At 44.4% G+C, this 21,706-nt stretch overlaps 1 protein-coding gene and 1 pseudogene across 3 annotated transcripts in view; one reads left to right on the forward strand and one right to left on the reverse strand.

The window, feature by feature from the left end:
• SLC6A13 (solute carrier family 6 member 13) overlaps positions 1-21,706 on the forward strand; it is a gene marked incomplete at its 5' end in the record, with an annotated part of 49,863 nt that overhangs the window by 632 nt on the left and 27,525 nt on the right. The gene's annotated exons all lie outside the window — the stretch shown is intronic.
• On the reverse strand, positions 250-12,209 carry LOC308512125 (zinc finger CCCH domain-containing protein 14-like; annotated as a pseudogene). The gene is made up of 2 exons: positions 11,156-12,209; positions 250-422 (listed from the first exon to the last, which is right to left on the reverse strand). The product of its transcript is annotated as a zinc finger CCCH domain-containing protein 14-like (transcript).

A 21,706-nucleotide genomic window follows, 5' to 3' on the forward strand; every position in this document is an offset into this window, starting at 1 on the left:
ACCTAGCTGTCCCATGATCTTGAGATTCCTTAGCCATGGCTTTGTGTCTTCTTCTATTCTTCTGACACCATGACATCCCCTACGCCATTCACTACCTACCCCCCACCAGTGTCATAACCTTTGATTCCAGTGGCTCTTCCTTTATACATTTCCCACTGAAAATGTGAGTGTGGGAAGCATGAACTCTAACTTTGGTTCTTTGTTGGCTTCTCATCCCCCTCCATTCTCACGCTGGGGTAACTGCTACCCTTACAGCAGTGGTGGCCATTTCCGGACACTTTCAGGGAATCCCAGCTTGCCTTGGGAATCCCCAGGGGGCTTTCTCAGGTAATGAAGGTTCTGGGTGAACAGTGGCTTAGGAAGATTTCCTTGCTGATGGTTGGGCTCCCAGATCTGGTTTTGAAGTGAGGCTGCAGTCTGAGCTGGAGGAAGGAGAAATGCAGAGGCAGGTCACAGGGGGATATGGTGAGGGGAGTAGTACTTTCATGGGTCACAGGGATTAGAGAGTACCCTAATGCAACACCTACCATCTTGCAGGGGAGAAGGGGCCTCCAAAATGCATCGAGCTCAGTCTCACAATGGTTTTGGAGAGAGAGAAAACCTACAACACAGAGTGGAGGTGGGAGGAATGGGCAAGAGCACAGAGAGATGCTCTGAGCTCATAGTGTTATTCTCAGGATTGTGGCAATTGGGGGTTGATTGGCTCTGGGATTGGAGGCTAACTTGTATTTTTCCAGAGGAGTGGGTAGGGCTGATATGGCTTTTCTGTCCAGGAATTTCTGGCCAGCAGCCTGAACTCACAGGACTTTGTTCAGTCTGCATTGTGAAGGGAGGAGAGAGGGATTTTCACTTTTGACCTAGCCCTGGACACCCCACAAGCTTGTTAGGAATTTAGGTCTGAGCACTTTGCCTTCAGAGAATTGGGTGGAGGGATGGGGCTGGCGGAAGGAGGAGGAGGAGTCTAGGCCTAAGCTGGGTGTTGAGACCCTCTCTGGAGCCTAGTAACCAGCTTAGCTCCTCATGCGGCAGAAAGCTTAGGCGGTGAGCAGCTTTCCACAAGCCTCTCTGGAATTGGGTAAAGGTTGGCTTGGGAATTAGCAGAACCGGCATGAAGCGGTGGGAAAGCGTGATTCCCAGACCTAGTGTGAGACCACTAAGTGAAGAAGGGGAAGCAAAAGGCAGCAGTGACAGGAGCAGCGGAGGGTGTGGGGCTCACCCTGCTGGGGTTGTGGTCTGGCAGCGTTTGGGTCTGGGCTCTGCCTCAGGGCTCTGGGGTAAGTCTGTGCAGACCTGGGTGGAAATGCAGGCCCAGGAAGAAAAGGGTATCCAGGCCTTTGGAGGTGGAGGCAGAAGGGTGGCTGCTGAGGCGGCTCCCGCGCGGATAGAGCCTGCCCTCCAGCACGCAGGCCACCATGGGCAGTGGAGACTTTTCTCGCTATTGACTCCTTACACCACCAGCCACAATCCCTTTCCTTGGTCAGCGCAGGGCCTCAGGACCCTCTTCGCTTTCCCTGAGGAAGGACAGCAGCTGGAGGGAAGTGTTCTGAGGGGCTTTGGAGCTAGAGGCTAATGCTTAGCTTTGCTGAAGGGCATGAGTCATGGGCAACCTGGTGAATTAATGAAAAGGCTCCTTTGCCAAGGTAAGGGGGCCTAACCAAGGATCCATATGACCGTTGGAGGAACCTGGACATGCCTGTTTTTCTGGTTTTGGGTGCTCCCAGTGGTGTAACCCTCTGTCATCATTTAAGGCCCCTCACCTCCCAAGCAGTACACGCTCTTACAGAGAATGGGCCTGAGCACTTCTGGTCATCTCCTTGTCAAAAAGAGACTGAGTCTCTTTAAAAAAAAAAAAATTAATTAATTTTGTTAATCCTCACCCAATAATTTTTTTTTCCATTGATGTTTTTAGAGTGAGTGGGAGGGAGGGAGGGAGCAGGCAAAGAGAGAGAGAGAGCAAGAGAGAAAGAGAGAGACATCGATGTGAGACACATGGAAATTAGTTGCCTTCCACATGCAGCCCAACCGGGACCAGGGATCGAACCTGCAACCCAAATAGGTGCCGGGGAATAGAATCTGCAACCCTCCCATGTGCAGGCCGACATGCTAACCACTGGGCCGCCGTCCAGGGCTATTCTTTTTCTCTAATTTTATGTTTATTATTGAGAGTATTATAGATGTCCCCCCATTTTTCCCCTTTGCCCCCCTCCGACTGGTACCTCTTTATGACAGGACCCTTTGCTGCCACTGTGAGGAAGGAGGGGGAAAGAATGGAGATCATTTAGATTGGTTTGGCCCCCTTTCTCCTGGTGGAGTTGTTTTATTTAGACCTGTGGTTCTCAGATTGGGGCTCGGCTCTCAGCGGGTGAGGGGAATGTTCTGAGCAAGTTCTGAAGAAGGATGCTGGGGCGCTGTGGGTGTACTGTGCTCGGGAACGTGTGCTCTCAGGCTGCCTCTGATAGCACCCACCCCTGTTCTCTAACGTCATAGCTTTAGATAGCTGCTTTTGTGCTTTGGGGTGAGGATAAGCTAGAGACTTTATTATAACTAATATTTGTTCAGTGGCGAGGTCAGGGATGAAAAATTCCCCAAAACATAATTTCAGTTTCAAACTAGAAATATAAGTGATGTCTTCTTCTGTTCCCTGAAGCTCTAACATTTTGTAGATCCAATCTGAAGTGAGTTCCAGAGCAGGAAAAGGGCTGAGGCAAGATTATGATCAAAGAACAGGTAAACATTTAAACATTGTAGCTGTAAACCAGAGAAGCTGAGAAAGTGGTATAAAGGCCATCCTGCCCTGGCCGGGTGGCTCAGTTGGTCAGAGTATTGTTTTGTACACAGAAGGTTGCGGGTTCCATTCCTAGTCAAGGTGCATATGGGAGGCAACCGATTAATGTTTCTCTCTCTCTCTCTCTCTCTCTCTCTCTCTCTCTCTCTCTCTCTATATATATATATATATATATATATGAAATATATATATATATGAAATATATATATATATGGGAAATATATATATATATATATAAGGGAAAAGGAAGGAAGCCCATCTGAAATCAGAAGCAACTAGCAGGCTTTTTAGGGAGAGAGATGGGAGGGATGCCTGCTTCCTCCAGGGCCTGTGGCCGATCCACTCCAAGCACCTGCCTCATCCTAATGGCTCTCTAGAGTCTCCAATCTCAGTCAGGTGCCCCATCACATAGCCAACTACCCTGACCCTGTCATTCAATAACCATTACTGAGTACCTAACATATGCCAGGAATCATTCTATGTGGTTGGGATGCATTTATAAACAAAAAGACCAGCCGAAACCGGTTTGGCTCAGTGGATAGAGCGTCAGCCTGCGGACTGAAGGGTCCCAGGTTCGATTCCGGTCAAGGGCATGTGCCTGGGTTGCGGGCATATCCCCAGTGGGAGATGTGCAGGAGGCAGCTGATCGGTGTTTCTCTCTCATCGATGTTTCTAACTCTCTATCTCTCTCCCTTCCTCTCTGTAAAAAATCAATAAAATATATTAAATAAATAAATAAATAAATTTAAAAAAAGAAAAAAAAAAAGACCAATTCACTGTCCTTGTGGACTTAAATTCCAGAAGAAGGAGACAGACAACAAACATAGGAAATAGGGAAGTTACACAGTATATCGGAAGTGAATGAGAGCTATGGAAAAGACCAAGCAGAGCTGGGTAAAGGGGGTCAAAAGTGTGGGTAGGTTGGTCACATTGGTCACATTGGAGCAAAGGCTTGCTGTGGTGGGAGAGTTGGCCATGTGGTATGGGGCGGGGCGGGGAGCGGGAGGGAGTTCTTCAAGCAGAGGAAACAGAAGGTTTAATGGTCCTAAAGCAGTGGTTCTCAACCTTCCTAAAGCCGCAACCCTTTAGTATAGTTCCTCATGTTGTGGTGACCCCCAACCATGAAATTATTTTCGTTGCTACTTCATAACTGTAATTTTGCTACCCTTATGAATCATAATGTAAATATCTGATATGCAGGATGTATTTTATTTATTTTTATTTTTATTTTTTTTATTTTAAATCTTTATTGTTCAGATTATTACATTTGTTCCTCTTTTTCCCCCCATAACTCCACTCCACCCTGTTCCCACCCCACCCTCCTCCCTCACTCCCCACCCACTGTCCTCATCCATAGGTGCATGATTTTTGTCCAGTCTCTTCCCGCATCCCCCACACCCCTTTCCCCCCCAAGAATAGTCAGTCCACTCCCTTTCTATGCCCCTGATTCTATTATAATCACCAGTTCATTCTGTTCATCAGATTATTCACTTGATTTTCAGATTCACCTGTTGATAGATGTGTATTTGTTGTTCATAATTTGTATCTTTACCTTTTTCTTCTTCTTCCTCTTCTTAAAGGATACCTTTCAGCATTTCATATAATACTGGTTTGGTGGTGATGAACTCCTTTAGCTTTTTCTTATCTGTGAAGCTCTTTATCTGACCTTCAATTCTGAATGATAGCTTTGCTGGGTAAAGTAATCTTGGTTGTAGGTTCTTGGTATTCATCACTTTGAATATTTCTTGCCACTCCCTTCTGGCCTGCAAAGTTTCTGTTGAGAAATCAGCTGACAAGCATATGGGTATTCCCTTGTAGGTAACTGAGTTTCTTTCTCTTGCTGCTTTTAAGATTCTCTCTTTGTCTTTTGCTCTTGGCATTTTAATTATGATGTGTCTTGGTGTGGTCCTCTTTGGATTCCTTTTGTTTGGGGTTCTCTGCGCTTCCTGGACTTGTAAGTCTATTTCTTTCACCAGGTAGGGGAAGTTTTCTGTCATTATTTCTTCAAATAGGTTTTCAATATCTTGCTCTCTCTCTTCTTCTGGCACCCGTATAATTCGGATGTTGGTGCGCTTGAAGCTGTCCCAGAGGCTCCTTATGCTATCTTCGTATTTTTGGATTCTTTTTTCATTTTGCTTTTCTGGTTGGGTGTTTTTTGCTTCTTCATATTTCAAATCGTTGACTTGATTCTTGCAATCCTCTAGTCTGCTGTTGGGAGTCTGTATAATATCCTTTATTTCAGTCAGTGTATGCTTAATTTCTAGTTGGTTCTTTATCACAACATCGAGGTTCTCATTAGATTTCTTGTAGATCTCATTAAGTTTATCGGCAGTTTCTAGAAAATTATTGAAAGACCTTAAAAGTGTGGTTTTGAACTCTATATCCAGTAGTTTTCTTTCCTCCATTTCTGTCATTTGTGTCCTTTTTCTTTGTCTCCACATTTTTTATGCTTCCCTGTGTTGATACGGTGGTTTTCTGTGCTAAGTATCCTCTAGGGCCCAGTGGTTCAGCCTCCCCAATTACCTGAGGAGGACACTCTTGGTGCACCCCCTTGTGGGCTTTGTGCACAGTCTTGTTGTAGTTAAGCCTTGATTGTTGTAGGTATCACTGGGAGGAATTGGCCTCCAGGCCAATTGGCTGTGAGAATCAGCTGTGTCTGCAGTGGGAGAACTTCTGTGCTGGAGACACCCCTCTGGGGCAAGACTTGCTTCAATGGGGCTTTGGTGCTCACTGAGTCTGCCCCCTGTGTGTGTCCTTTATGTTTCCAGGGAGCTGCAAACTGGATGGTCCCACTCTGACCTCTGGGCTTCCTGGCTCCTGGATCTCTAGGGAGGTGCTAATCTAGCCTTTGCCTGAGGCTATCCAGCAAAAGCCTCCCTGCAGGGCTTGGGCAAGGCGGGTCCCAAGGGATTAACAGGGAGGGGCTAGCAGTTATGGCTGCTCTCAGTCCTGCCCTCAGAGGCCCTGCTTCTCAGTGTCCTGGCAATCACTGCAAGCCCCTCGGAGAGAAAGCTGCCCTCGAGTTCTGATAGATGCCAGACAGTCCCGTTTCTCCCGTATGAGTCTGGGTCCCCAGAGACTCGCCCGGAACTGGAGCTCAGAGGCTGAGACTCCCTCCTGATTGAAAATGACAACTGTGCCCTCAGCTGCCAGCCCGCTCCACACGCACCTCCGCACCTTAGTATTTTATTTCCGCACTGCGCCTCCTCTGAGTCTCGGTATGCTGTTCTCTTTCCTTCTAGTTGTAGAATTTCCACTCAGCCAGCCTTCCTGTGGTTCTGGGTGATGTCCGTTCATCTTTTAGTTGTATTTTTGAAGTGGTTGTGCAAGGCAGCAATCTCCGGTGTTTACCTATGCTGCCATCTTGGTTTCTCGTGTATTTTCATTGTTACAAATTGAACATAATTAAAGTATAGTGATTAATCACAAAAACAATATGTAATTATACATGTGTTTTCCGATGGTCTTAGGCGACCCCTGTGAACGGGTCATTCCACCCCCAAAGGGGTCGCAACCCACAGGTTGAGAACCGCTATCCTAAAGCAAGAGGCTGATTGGCTTGTATGAGGAGCTGCAGAGAGGGGAGTAATTAGAAGGTGAGGTCAGAAAAGCAAAGAGAATGAAGTGGCAGATTATGTAGGGCCTTGTCAGCTATTGTAAGACTTTGGCTTTTCCTCAGTGACATGGGGAATCATGGTAGAGTTTTGAGCAGGATTGGCATGATCTTACATTTTATTTATTTATTCATTTATCTTTATTATTTATTTATTTATTTTTAACATTTAAGGAACAAAATTCTGTTTTTCTTTTTTTAAAAAATATTTTTTTAATTGATTTCACAGAGGAAAGGAGAGAGATAGAGAGATAGAAACATCAATGATGAGAGAGAATATTGAATGGCTGCCTCCTGCATGTCCCCTTGCAGGAATAGAGGGGATCAAGCCCCCAACCTGGGCATGTGCTCTTTGCCAGAATCGAACCTGGGACCCTTTAGTCCACAGGTCAACGCTCTATCCACTGAGCCCAACCGGCTAGCTAGGGCAGGACCTCACATTTAAAATAGTCTCTCTGGCTTCTGTGTTGAGAACTAATTATAGGGGAGGGCAGAAGCAGACCACTTTCAGCTGGAAGGCCCATGTTCTGAGACATCCAGGATTTGGGGATTTGAGAAAAGCCAACGAAAGAGACAGAGGAGAAACCAGCAACGGAGGAGGAAAACCAAGAAAATGAAGTGTTTTGGAGGCAAGAAAAGCAATGCTTGCAGGGAGGAGGGAGAGAGAACTAACCAGATGCCGCAGATAGCTTAAGAAAGATGAGAAATGAGAATTGATTATTAGCTTTAGCAGTGTGACTTTGTAAGAACAGCTACAGTGGAGTGTGGGCAAAGACTGGTTTAAGATCATGGGAGAGAGAAGAATTGGAAATAGGACGTATGAGTTATTTAGGCAACACTCAGGAGTAGGTGAAGTTTATCTCTTCTCGGGTGGTCTCCCTCCTGGGGGGAAGTAAGCCGATATGAGTGCTGTGCTACGTAGTGGTAGCCGTGTGCCCTGTGTGTCTGGCGGTGGTGGGGATGGGTCATGACTGACGAAGTTGCTGAGAAGCTGCACATTTGAATTATTTTCCTTGCTCTCCACCCTCAACTCCCTGGAGGGAAAAGCAAACATAATCTTCCACCAGGGCCTGCCCCTCTAAAGCCCTGACCATAGGGCTGGGGAGACTAGATTACCTGAGGCCCAACGTAGGAAAGGTGGTAGGAGAGGGTTTAGGCAACATGATTTGAATCTGCCAGTAGGGAATTTAAATTACTTGCCTGCCAATCTCAGTTCAGACAAAAGCAAATAATCTGTCAATTATTTTATACTGAATTTCTTAGTCCAGGTTGCTAAAAACCAGGGGGCAGAGGTCACCTGTGCTGAGAATCTTTTGTTTGTGCAAGTCATAGACCACCAGCTGGAGACCACCTCATGTTAGGACAGGTGTTCCCCTCTTCCTCACCCCACTTCCCACCTCTTCCCTCTCATCTTCAGTCCCTGAACACCCAGGGCCTGGGTGCTTCGGAACATGGGCCTTTCAGCAGGAACCTCTCTAGCTCCTTGGATCCTGGCTGCCAGCTGACTGAGTTCTTCAGCACCCAGAATGGACCCCCACAGAATGTACCACAGCCGGACCTCTCAGAACTAGGGTTCTTGAGGGTAAGGACTGTGGGGGAAGGGCAGCAAGAGAGTACACCTCAGCTCTAACTGTAGGGAGACAGAGCCTAGGGACACCACTGTAAAGGGGCCTAAATGACACCCGGCATCAGGGGGCACTGTGCTCCTTGATGCTGCTTGTAGATACTAAAGAACAGAGAGAGACAAGGAGCACGTTTCTTTCTGTAAGAGTATCTACATGTGACAATTTGGTGCCACTTTGAGGTAATGACTTAATGCTCAGTATTGGACAGGCTATTGTAGATTATAGCATAATTGAAGTACGCTCATTATTGTTTTGCTCATGTGGACTATCATCAGTTTATGTCTTTAAAAATGTCACCTGGAACATTACAGGTGACACTACATAATGTGCTTTTGTGAAGGGTGGCCAGCAGAATGATGCCTTTCTAGGATGGGCATGTGGTCTCTCCCATCCCATGGGGAAGAGTGCCAGGGCATTTTAGAATTTGGGGAAGGAGATGAACATGGTGGATATGGGGGAGCAGCAGGTAGCTGTGAATGCCAACCTCTATCTCCAGTACTAACTCCATCTTTCAGTGGTGGTGACTGGGAAAAAGCCAGAGTGGCTCAGGGGACTCCGTGGTCTGCACTTGGGTCCCTCTTGGGCTCCATCCTGCCCCTCACTCCTTCCCCACTTTTAGGGCCAGTGGCTCTGCTTGGTAGGTGTGGACCTTGTCCCCTGGCACATTGCCCAGGTGCTCAAGGAGGCAGAGGAGTAAGGGAGCAGAACCGACCACAGGACCCATGGCAGTTAATCATTGGCTTGGCTTCTTGGGAAAGAGCAGGTAGCATAAAGATGGAGAGAAAGGGCTTGTGTTGGGCAGAAAACTCACTTCTCTCTCTTCTTTCTCTGCAGTGTTTCCAACTCTCTGCAGTAACTGTTCATATTATCCACTGTGTTATCTCTTCCATAGTTTTCCCCTCCTGCCTTGGATGATTTATAAACTTATCAGACTAAATTGTTTATGATTTTAATTTATTTGCCTTGTGGTAATTAAATGCTTCCCTCAGTGCCTGAATTATGGATGCAGGGATATGGGCAGTTAAGAACTAGTGAACTCTACTCCCCAATGACTTTTGTTTTAAACAGGTTTATTAAGGTATAATCAACTTACAATAAATTGTACATATTTAAACTGTACAATTTGGTAAGTATTGACACATGTATACACCTTTGAAACCATTGCCACAGTCAAGATAATGCACATATCCATCACACCCCCATATTTCCTCTTGTCCATTTCTCCCACCTCTGACCTCTGCTACCCTATCCCAATGTCACCACAGACCTGGTTTTTGAAATATATATATCTCACTGTCATTTTAATTTCCATTTCTGTGATGGCTAATGATTTTGAGCATCTTTTCATGTGCTTTTATGAACCCATATATCTTCTTTGGTGAGAACCTGTTCAAATCTTTTGACCCTTTAAGAAAATGGTCATTTGTTTTCTTACTATTGAATTTTGAGACTTTTTAAATATTCTGGATACAAGTTCCTTATCAAATATGCATTTTTGAAAATATTTTTTCTCATTCTGTCTTCTTTTTTTCATGTTATAAAAACAATATATTTCAGTTTCAAAGATTTGACAAGTTCGATAGAATCTCTTTCATCATTAGGTGAAAAATTTCCAACTTCACAATCTTCTGCCAGGTAGGACTGGCTGTCACTCTCTGGTTTGAGGTCGAACCCGTTTCAAGGCATGTCGTGGTGGCACGTAACGGTGGGATGGTAAACCGTGCAGGCAGGTCGTGTACGCTGACTGTTAAATCTGCAGTGTTGTGAATGATAGAAGGGACATTCCATTTTCTTATAAGCAGAGAAGTAACGGCAGAGCTGACTGCTAGAAGACGGTGTTGGTGTTATCACTGGTTTTGGAGGCAGCATTGGCATTCTCATATGCGTGAAGGGACCATCTGGCTTAGTACATTTTGCATCATGTTTACAATTTGGATGGACAAGCAAACATTTTTAGCAAATTTACAATTGGGGAAAGCTGCTCAAGGTGAAACAGAGTGGTGGTAAGCACATTCATGCCCATTCTCACAGGCAGGCCAGCATGTGCCACGGGCCCCAACCTTTTTCCAAGTTCACTCGCCTCAGCTGGGCTGATGTGCGGTTTCTGCCATTCAGGGGTCAATCTGCAGCCAGCGAACAAGAGCCTCTGTTGAGTTCCTTGACTTTTAAAAAATATTATCTCCTTTTGTTTCTTCTTCTTCTTTTTTTTAAAAAAATATATTTTATTGATTTTTTTACAGAGAGGAAGGGAGAGAGATAGAGAGTTAGAAACATCGATCAGCTGCCTCCTGCACATCTCCTACTGGGGATGTGCCTGCAACCCAGGTACATGCCCTTGACCGGGATCAAACCTGGGACCTTTCAGTCGGCAGGGCGACGGTCTATCCACTGAGCCAAACCGGTTTTGGCTGTTTTTTCTTCTTTAATGGGGGAACTTAGTCTAGATGTCCTGCTTTCCCCAGGACCATTTCTTCTTCTTCTTCTTCTTCTTCTTCTTCTCCTTCCTCTTCTTCTTCTTCTTCTTCTTCTTCTTCTTCTTCTTCTTCTTCTTCTTCTTCTTCTTCTTCTTCTTCTTCTTCTCCTTCTCCTCCTCCTCCTCCTCCTCCTCCTCCTCCTCCTCCTCCTCCTCCTCCTCCTCCTCCTTCTCCTTCTCCTTCTCCTCCTCCTCTCCTTCTCCTCCTCCTCCTCCTCCTCCTCCTCCTCCTCCTCCTCCTCCTTCTCCTCCTTCTCCTTCTTCTTCGCCTCCCCCTCTCCTCCTCCTCCTTCTTCTTCTTCATCTTCTTCTCCTCCTCCTCTCCTCCTCCTCCTCCTTCTTCTTCTCCTCCTCCTCTCCTTCTCCTCCTCCTCCTTCTCCTTCTCCTCCTCCTCCTTCTTCTCCTCCTCCTCCTCCTCCTCCTCCTCCTCCTCCTCCTCCTTCTTCTTCTCCTCCTCCTCCTCCTTCTCCTTCTTCTTCTTCGTCTTCGTCTTCTTCTCCTCCTCCTCCTCCTCCTCCTCCTCCTCCTCCTCCTCCTCCTTCTCCTTCTCCTTCTCCTTCTCTTTCTCCTTCTCCTCCTCCTTCAATAATTCTTTATTATTGAAAGTATTACATATGTCCTACTTTCCCCCCCATTGACCCCCTCCAGCCCCCCTTGCCCTCCGCCTCTACCCCGTTGTCTCCCCCCCCCCGCCCCCGGACCATTTCTGCCAGCAATTCTTGAGAAGTTTGAGTTTCAGAAGCAACTGAAAATGTCTGTTTTTGTGAGACTGTAGAATAGTTAGTTGTTTTTGTTACAGGTTCTTGAACTTCAGATACAGCCTTCAAAATCAGATCCTTGTTAGCTTGTTTAGAAGGAGGAAGCAGGGTCTCCTCTGGGCTTTGCGGGCACTGACAATGGGAGACGCTTCCTGAACGGGACCCACAGGCATCCTCCTCTCCACCGTGATTGCATTTTTTCACTTTAACCACTGAACTTGCCACCAGCAACTCTCTCTTCCAAAAGTTTTCCCCTCAATCCTCACTTTTTCCTGAGTTGTTTCTGAAGGCGGGACTATCTTTTCTAAGCTGTTATGCACTCTGGTTCACACAAATGTCCTGTCTCATCTACCCGGCTGTTCTGTATACCGAGTTGCTTGGCAGCATGAATAGTGTTTTGCTGCTGTTGAGATTGCTGTTTAAATGAACACCACTATCTGCAGTTCGACTTGCAGACGGTCAATAAATTTCAACAGAAGGCTGAAAAGAACCCTCTACGTCATGGTAGTTTTTTTCCTGCACAAAATTGAGGTCTTCATTGGTGAGGTCACCTGGTTCCGACTTAATATCAATTGCATCTTCAGAGGCTGCTGCCTTCCTCCGAAGTTTCACTGTTGACCTTAGTCGGTTGCAGCGCCATCATCATACACCTGTCTGACATTAGTGGAGTTCTGCTTCTGTGAACTTGAAGAAACTCTGGAATCTCTTTTCTGAGGTCTAACCGCCAGGGGTGGCAGTGCAGTGTCCTGCATCTCTCACCTCCCCCACTGACTGCTCTTGTTGGGAAGCACGTTACTATAGAATATGCTGGTGTCAGAGGACTGTAGACTACAGGGGTTAGCTGGATGGAGTGAAGCTTATCTAGTGCACCACGGAGCTATAGGTGAATTGAATTGTACTGTCCCCTAGAAACAGGGACAGGTCCTGACTTTTCTTGTTGGTCACCATCACCATAATGTAACCAGGACATTCTGCATTGAACCATGGCAGATGCAAATGCCAGAAGACCTCAAACATCCCATATGCAAAATAATTCAACATCAGCTCCTAATTCTTGCAATTTTCCCTAAGGGCACTCCGGATCTCGTGGCTGATTTCAGGCTCATCTCCAGGGCTGCGAGCTCAGCACTGCTGCGTGGTGCTTCGCTTAGCCCAGCCTCAGCCCTCTCCCTGCAGGCCTGCAGCCACAACTGCTGCCACTTCGGGCTCTGTTTTTATTTTTTCTTTCTTTAAAAAAAATATTCTTATTGATTTCAGAGAGAGGAAGGGAGATGGAGAGAGATTGAAAGATCAATGATGAGAGAGAATCATTAATCAGCTGTCTCCTGCACCCCCTACTGGGGATTGAGCCTGCAATCCAGGCATGTGCCCTTGACCGGAATCGAGCCCGGGACCCTTCGGTTCACAGGCCAAGTCTATATCCATTGAGCCAAACTGGCTAGGGCTGGCCCTGTTTTTCTTAACAGCGTCTTTGGAAGTGTAGAAGTTTAAAATTTTGATAAGTCCATTTTAATCAATTTATTCTTCTATGAATCATGTTTTTGGTGTCACATGAAAGAAATCTTTGCTTACTCAAGCTCTTTTTCCCCCTAGAGATTTCATAGTTTTAGATCTTACATTTAGCTCTATACGATAATGAAGATATGGATTAAAGTTCATTTTTTTGAGTGATGAATATCCACTTGTTCCAGCATCATTTATGGAAAAGACTATCTCTTTTCCCCATTAATTGCCTTTACACCATTGTTGAAAATCAGTTGTCCAGCTCTGGCTGGTTTGGCTCAGTGGATAGAGCATTGGCCTGTGGACCCCTAGTTGGATTCCAGTCAAGGGCATGTACCTTGGTTGCAGAGTCCCAGCCGAGGTCAGAGGCATGCCGGAGGCAACCAATCGATGTGTCTTTCTCACATTGGTGTTTCTTTCTGTCTCTCTCTCTCTCCCTTCCACTCTCTCTCTCTCTAAAAAAAAAAAAAAAAAAAAAAAAATGTCAATGGGAAAAATATCCTCGGGCAAGGATTAAAAAAAAAAAAAGAAAGATAGAAATCTGTTGTCCATATACGTTTGGGTGTGTTGTTGGGCTGTATTCTGTTCTATTGAATTATTTATTTTGACCCCTACACCATATTGTCTTGATTACTATAGCTTTATAATAATATGCAAATAAGGTAGAGTTAAGACTAAAACTCAGTTCTTCTTCTTCATAGTTGTTTGGCTATCTTATTTCCTTTGCATTTTCTTATGAATTTTAGAATCGGTTTGTCAATTTCTGCAAAAAAGTGTTCTGGAATTTTGACTGGGATTACAGTGAATCTATAAATCAACATGGGAACAATTGACATCCAAGTAATATAGAGTCTTCTGACCCATGAATAGAAGGGAACTATGCCTCACTATTTATTTAGGTCTTAAATTTTCTCTCAGCAATGGTTTGCAGTTGTGAGTGTACATATCTCAATATCACATCTTTTGTCAGATTTGATCCTGATGCTGTTATGAATGGTATTATTTCTTAAGCTGAATTTATCATTTTTTGGTTGCTAGTATATAGACATACAGTGGATTTTTGTATGCTGATCTTGTATCCTGCAACCTTGCTAAATTAACTTATTGATTCTAGCAGCTCTTTGGTACATTTCAAAGGATTTTTCCATTCTTTTTAAAAATACTTCATTGAGAAATGATTGACACAAAAAAAGCTGTGCATATTTAATGTACACCACTGAGTTTGGAGGTAATATCTATCATCTCCAAAAGTTTCTGTTTGCCCTATTATTTTTAGCCTCACCTAAGGATAGGTTTTGTTTTTAATTAATTTTTAGAGGGAAGAAGGAAGATAGAAAAACATGGTTGTAAGAGAGAAACATCGATTGGTTGCTTCCCATATGCACCCTGTACCAGGCATTGAACCCACAACCTAGGAATGTGCCCTGACTGGGAAGTGAACCCAAAACCTTTTGGTGCACGGGATGATGCTCCAAGTAACTGAGCCACCCGGCCAGGCCCTATCTGCCCTCCTTTAATCCCCCCCCCCTTTTTTTTTGGTGATAAGAACACAACATAAGATTTACTTTCTTGGTAAATTTTTAAGGAAAAAATGCAATATTGTTAACTATAGGCACTATGGTATATAGCAGATGTCTAGGACTTACTCATTTTGCATAACTGAAACTTTGTACCCTTTGACCAATGCCTGGCTCTCTGTTTCCCCCTTTCTCAGCCTCTGGTAACCACCGTTCTACTCTCTGTTTCTATGAGATTGACTACTTTGTTTTTTAAATATATTTTTATTGATTTCAGAGAGGGATAGAGAGATAGAAACATCAATGATGAGAATTATTGATTGGCTGTCTCCTTCATGCCCCCTACTGGGGATCGAGCCTAGAGCACAGGCATGTGCCCTTGGCCAGAACTGAACCTGGGACCCTTCAGTCTGCAGGCCGATGCTCTATCCACTGAGCCAAACTGGCTAGGGCAAGTTAGACTATTTTAGATTCCAAAGGACTTTGTACATAGACTAGGGGCCCAGTGCATGAATTCGTGCACCTTGAAAGGAATTGTGTGTTGTGAGGCTGCAATGGGTAAAGGGGCGGGTCTCGGCCCATTCTCCACACCTCCGCCGTGCTCCTCCTGCTGTGGCCCCTGGTCCCGTATCTGCTGGCAGCCCTGCTCCCACTGCCACCACTCCCACACACTGACAGCACTGGCCCTGCTCACACCCACTGATGTGCGGAGCAATTGGGCTGGTGCCAGCAGCCAGTGTGAACAGCGGCTCTGGAGCCAGCTGTGGGTGTGAGTGAGGCTAGCGCTGGCAGTGGGTGAGACCAGCGGCTGCTGGCCCTGATTGCTCCTCGGGAGCAGGGGGAGGTAGAGAAGCCCTGAGAGATGATTGGGGCCAGCAGCCGCTCGCACCCGCTGACGGCACTGGCAGCAGGTGTGAGTGCAGCTCGGGACTATGGCTCACAGGAGCAAAGAATTTTCAGTAACCACCAGAGGCTTGCCCCTATGACAACGACTGCTACCCCACCTTGGTCTGGCACCCCCTCTCACCTGCTCCACAATCCTGCTGCGGCCGATGCCTGCCATGTTCCGCGCGCACCCTCTGGTGGTCAGCGCAAGTCATAGTGACCCGTTGTTTGTTCAGTTGTTCCTTCATTCGGTCTATTTGGTCTATTTGCATATTAAGGTTAAGTCATTTGACTTAAAATGTTTTTTCCTTTTAGAAGTGTGTTACCTCATTTCTAAATATTGGGGAAATTTCCATTTGTCTTATTGACTCCTAATTTAGACAGAGAACATACTTTGTATGACTTGAATCCTTTGAAACTTATTGAGATTTGTTTTGTGGCCCAGAATATGGTCTATCTTGGTAACTATTTCAGGGGTACTTGGCAATCATGCTGTTGTTGGATAGTGTTTTATAAATGTCAAGTAGGCCAAGTTGGTTGATGTGGTTTTCAAATATTTCATATTCCTATTGATTTTCTATCTACTTGTTTCTATCAATTATTTAGAGAGAGATACTGAAATTTTGGACTTTAATTAGGAATTATTTATTTTTCCCTGTAGTTATAGCATTTTTGCTTCATGTATTTTGAAGCTCTGTTATTAGGTACATATACATTTAGGATTGTAATGTCTTCTTGATTAATCTACCTCTTTATCATTATGAGAAGACCTTCTTTACCTCTGGTAATAGTCTTTGCTCCAAAATCTATATTATGTTATATTAATATAAACACTCCAGCTTGCTTTTGGTGAGGATTAGCCTAGCAAATATTTTCCCACCCTTTTACTTTGAACCTATTCATGTCTTTTTTAATTTTTTTTTAATTTTTATTTTTAAAAATTAAATCTTTATTGTTCAGATTATTACAGTTGTTCCTCTTTTCCCCCCCATAGCTCCCCTCCACCTGGATCCCACCCCACCCTCTGCCCTCTCCCCACACTGTCCTCATCCATAGGTGCACTATTTTTGTTCAGTCTCTTCCCGCATCCCCCACACCCCTTTCCCCCCCCAAATAGACAGTCCACTCCCTTTCTATGCCCCTGATTCTATTATAATCACCAGTTTATTCTGTTCATCAGATTATTTATTCACTTGATTTTTAGATTCACTTGTTGATAGATGTGTATTTGTTGTTCATAATTTGTATCTTTACCTTTTTCTTCTTCTTCCTCTTCTTAAAGGATACCTTTCAGCATTTTACATAATACTGGTTTAGTGGTGATGAACTCCTTTAGCTTTTCCTTATCTGTGAAGCTCTTTATCTGACCTTCAATTCTAAATGATAGCTTTGCTGGATAAAGTAATCTTGGTTGTAGGTTCTTGGTATTCATCACTTTGAATATTTCTTGCCACTCCCTTCTGGCCTGCAAAGTTTCTGTTGAGAAATCAGCTGACAGTCGTATGGGTACTCCCTTGTAGGTAACTGACTGTCTTTCTCTTGCTGCTTTTAAGATTCTCTCTTTGTCTTTTGCTCTTGGCATTTTAATTATGATGTGTCTTGGTGTGGTCCTCTTTGGATTCCTTTTGTTTGGGGTCCTCTGCGCTTCCTGGACTTGGAAGTCTATTTCTTTCACCAGGTAGGGGAAGTTTTCTGTCATTATTTCTTCAAATAGGTTTTCAATATCTTGCTCTCTCTCATCTTCTGGCACCCCTATAATTCTGATGTTGGTATGCTTGAAGCTGTCCCAGAGGCTCCTTACAGTATCTTTGTATTTTTGGATTCTTTTTTCATTTTGCTTTTCCAGTTGGGTGTTTTTTGCTTCTTCGTATTTCAAATCGTTGACTTGATTCTTGCAATCCTCTAGTCTGCTGTTGGGAGTCTGTATAATATTCTTTATTTCAGTCAGTGTATGCTTAATTTCTAGTTGGTCCTTTATCACAACCTCAAGGGTCTCATTAGATTTCTTGAGGGTCTCATTAAGTTTGTCGGCAGTTTCTAGAAAGTTCTTGAAAAACCTTAAAAGTGTGGTTTTGAACTCTATATCCAGTAGTTTGCTTTCCTCCATTTCTGTCATTTGTGTCCTGTTTCTTTGTCTCCGCATTTTTTTATGCTTCACTGTGTCAATAGAGTGGCTTTCTTTGCTAGATGTCCTATATGGCCCAGTGGCTCAGCCTCTCCAATTACCTGAGGTGGACACTCTTGGTGCCACCCTTGTGGGCTTTGTGCACAGTCTTGTTGTAGTTAAGCCTTGATTGTTGTAGGTAACACTGGGAGGGATTGACCTCCAGGCTAATTGGCTGTGAGAATCAGCTGTGTCTACGGTGGGAGAACTTCTGTGCTGAAGACACCCTTATGGAGCATGACTTGCTTCAGTGGGGCTTTGGTGCTCATTGAGTCTGCCCCCTGAGTGTGTCCTTTATGGATCTGAGGAGCTGCAGTCTGGATGGTCCCACTCTGATCACCGGGCACACTGGCTCCTGGATCTCTAAGGAGGTGCTAATCTAGCCTCTGCCTGAGGCTATCCAGCAGGAGCCAGCTTTGACTCAATGCAAGTTGCCCTGGGGCCTTGGACCAGCTGCAGTTTGTTAGGTAATTATCAGATTGCAAAGGGCCAGGCCTTTCATATGCAAAAGCCTCCATACAGGGCTTGGGCAGGGCGGGGTCCCAGGGGATCAACAGGGCAGAGGGAGCAGTTATGGCTGCTCTCGGTCCTGCCCTCAGAGGCCATGCTTCTCAGTGTGCTTGCAATTGCTGCAAGCACCCCACCAATGCCAGACAGTCCCGTTTCTCCCGTATGAGTCTGGGTCCCCAGAGACTCGCCTGGAACTGGAGCTCAGAGCTTGAGACTCCCTCCTGATTGAAAAAGACAACAGTGTCCTTAGCCGCCAGCCCTCTCCGCATGCGCCTCTGTACCTCTGTATTTTACTCCTGCACCGACCTCCTCTGAGTCTCGGTATGCTTTTCTCTTTCCTTCTAGTTGTAGAATTTCCACTCAGCCAGCCTTCCTGTGGTTCTGGATGTTGTCTGTTCTGTCCTTTAGTTGTATTTTTGAAGTGGTTGTGCGAGGCAGCAATCTCCAGTGTTTAGCTATGCCGCCATCTTGGTTTCTTTCCCTATTCATGTCTTGCTATTTAAAATGCATTTATCCTGCCTGGCTGATGTGGCTCAGTGGTTCAGCATTGATCTATGAACCAGGAGGCCACAATTTGATTCCTGACCAAAGCACATGCCCAGGTTGTGGGCTCAATCTCCAGTGTGGTGCATGCAGGATGCAGCAGATCAATAATTTTCTCTCATCATTGATGTTTCTATCTCTCTCCCTCCCCCTTCCTCTCTGAAATCAATAAAAATATATTTTAAAAAATGAATTTCTTCCAAGCAGCATATAGCTGAGTCTTGCTAGTTATTTATTTACCAGAGTCCTGGTGCATGGATTCATGCACTGGTGGGGTTCCTCAGCCTGGCCTGTGCCCTCTCGCAATTCAGGACCTCTCAGGGGATGTAGTAGTGCACAAAGCAGCAGGCAGCTAGGGAGGATCCTGAGCCCAGGCCAGGTGAGTGCTGTGCCTGCTCATCCTGGCCCCACTGCATCTGCTGCCACTGCTGGGTAGTGCTACCATGGAGGCGGGAGAGACTTGCGCCACCACAACTGTGCTCGCTCAGCTGTGCTCCCGCTGTGGGAGTGCACTGACCACCAGGGGGCAGCTCCTACGTTGAGCATCTGCTCCCTGGTGGTCAGTGCGCATCATAACAGCTGGTCAAACAGTCGACCAGCCGGATGGTCGACTGGTCGCTTAGGGTTTTATGTATACTGATTAACTAGAGGCCTGATGCATCAATTTGTGCACTGGTAGGGTCCCTCGGCCCCCTATGGGGATCAGAATGAAACCGGCCCAGTGGATGGATTCGTCCAGGGCGTGTTTGGCCCGTCTCCCCAGTCCTGATCGGCTGGACCCCAGCAGTAAGCTAACCTACCAGTCGGAATGTCTGCCCCCTGGTGGTCAGTGTGCATCATAGCGACTGGTCAAACTAATGGTCAGACACTTAGCATATTAGGCTTTTAATATATAGGATTTTTTAAAAAACAATCTGACAATCTCTACCACTTATTTTGGATACTTAGACTACATACATTTAAATGCACTTATCCAGCTCTGACCAGTTTGGCTTAGTGGATAGAGTTTCATTCCAGAGACTGAAGGGTCCCAGGTTTGATTCCACTGGCAATCAATCAGTGTCTCTCTCTCATGTCAATGTTTCTCTTTCTCCCTCCCTTCCAAATAAAAAATAAAATAAAATAAATAAAAGCAGTTATCCATATAGCTAAGTTTAAATTTTTAAACATTTTGTTTTTTTCAATTACAGTTTACACTCAACAGTATTTTATTTTAGTTCCAGGTTTACAGCACAGTGGTTAAACAAATTATCAAGTGATTCCCCTGATAATTTTAGTGCACACCTGGCACCATACATAATTATTGCAATATTATTGACTGCATTCCCTATGCTATGCATTGCATCTCCATAACTATTTTGTAATTACCAATTTGTTAGCTAAGTTTAAATTTATCATTTTATTATTTGTTTTCTATTTGTGCTACCAGTCCTTTCTTTCCCTTTTCCTCTCTTTCTGCCTTCTTTTAGATCAGTGATTTTCAACCTTTGTCATCTCATGGCAGACATAAAGTAATTACTAAGATTCTTCAGCACACTAAAAACTATATTTTTTGCCCTGGTTTGGCTTGGTGGCTAGAGCGTTGGCCTATGGACTGAAGGGTCCTGGGTTCAATTCTGGTCAAGGGCACATGCCTGGGTTGCGGGCTCAATCCCCAGTGTGGGGCATGCAGGAGGCAGCTGATCAATGATTCTCTCTCATCATTGATGTTTTTCTATTTCTCTCTCGCTCTCCCTTCCTCTCTGAAAATCAATAAAAATTATTTTTTAAAAGTATATTTTTGGTTGATCTGACAAAATAAATATACTCTTGACTCATTTACAACAGATGGCTATTGTTGTCATTTTTTTTATTTGACAACCTAACTGGAAAGAGGTCAGTGCCTCTGACTAAATAGTCAGGTATTGCATATTTTAAACATTCTTGTGGCACATTGGTTGAAAATTGCTATTTTAGATTAATTAGATATTTTTTATTATTCTATTGTCAACTTTCTTCCTTGTTGGCTTATTAGCTATCACTCTTTGTTGTGTTAGTTTAGTGATTGCTTTAGGTTTTGTAATATGCATCTTTAACTTATCACAGTTTACCTTCTAACGATATACCACTTTATAAATAAGAATCTCACAATAATACACTTCCATTTCTCTCCTGACCTTTGTGCTCTTGTTATACACTTTACTTTTCCATATGTTATAAACTCCCCATTATGTTGTTATTATTTTTGTTTAATCAAATTGATTTGAATAATAGCAAAAAGTTCTTATATATTTACCTATATATAAGCATTTCTAATATTCATCATTCCTTTGTGTAGATTCATATTTCTATGTGGCATCATTTCCCACTGCCTGAAGGACTTTCTTTAACATTTCTTCTAGTGCAGATCTGCTTACTGGTGATGGAGTCTTTCTGGTTTTGCATGTCTTAGGAAGCATTTGCTTCATTTCCACTTTTGAACAGTATATTTATTGGGTATAGAATTCTAACTTGACAATTTTTTTCCTTTAGAGCTTTAACAAATGTGCTCCCTCATCACCACCTTCTCACTTGCATTGCTTCCAATGAGAAATAGGATGTCTTCCTTATCTTTGTTCTTCTGTGCATATGTTCTCCCACCCTTTTGGTTCCTTTTAAGATTTCTTGTTAAAAACTCTTAATCGCTGGTTTAAATAATTTGACTACAATGTCCCATGTTCATATTTCTTATTTAGGGGCTCAATGAGCTTCTTGGACCTGTGGATTTATAGTTTTCACCAAATTTGGAAAAGTTTCAACCATTATTTCTTCAAAAAAATTTTGGCCCCTCTCTTTTGTCTCCTTCAGAGCTTCAATTATAAGTATAGTAGGCTGCTTAAAGTTATCCCACAGTTCACTGACACCGGTTTGTTTGTTTTAATTCTCTTTTTCCTGTGTTTTATTTTGGACTAGAGGCCTGGTGCACGGAATTCGTGCACTGGTGGGAGGCGTGGCCTGTGGGGATTGGCCCACTGTGGGAGCGCTATTCATCCCGGTCAGCTGAGTAGTGCTCCCACTGTGGGAGTGCACTGACCACTAGGGGGCAGCTCTTGGGTTGAGCATCTGCCCCCTGGTGGTCAGTGTGCATCATAGCGACAGGTCAACTGGTCATTCTGGTCGTTCTGCAGTTCAGTCACTGGGCTTTTATTATATAGGGTAATTTCTTCTGTGGGTCAAGTTCTGCTATGTCTAATCTCCCATTAAGCCTATCAATTGTATTTTTCTTCTTTTTAAAAAATCCTCACCTGAGGACATGTTTTTATTGATTTGAGAGAGAGAAGAAGGCAGAGGGAGATGGAAAGAGAGAAACT

Source organism: Myotis nattereri, assembly GCF_964212035.1.
Source record: "Myotis nattereri genome assembly, chromosome: 2".
NCBI lineage: Eukaryota > Metazoa > Chordata > Mammalia > Chiroptera > Vespertilionidae > Myotis > Myotis nattereri.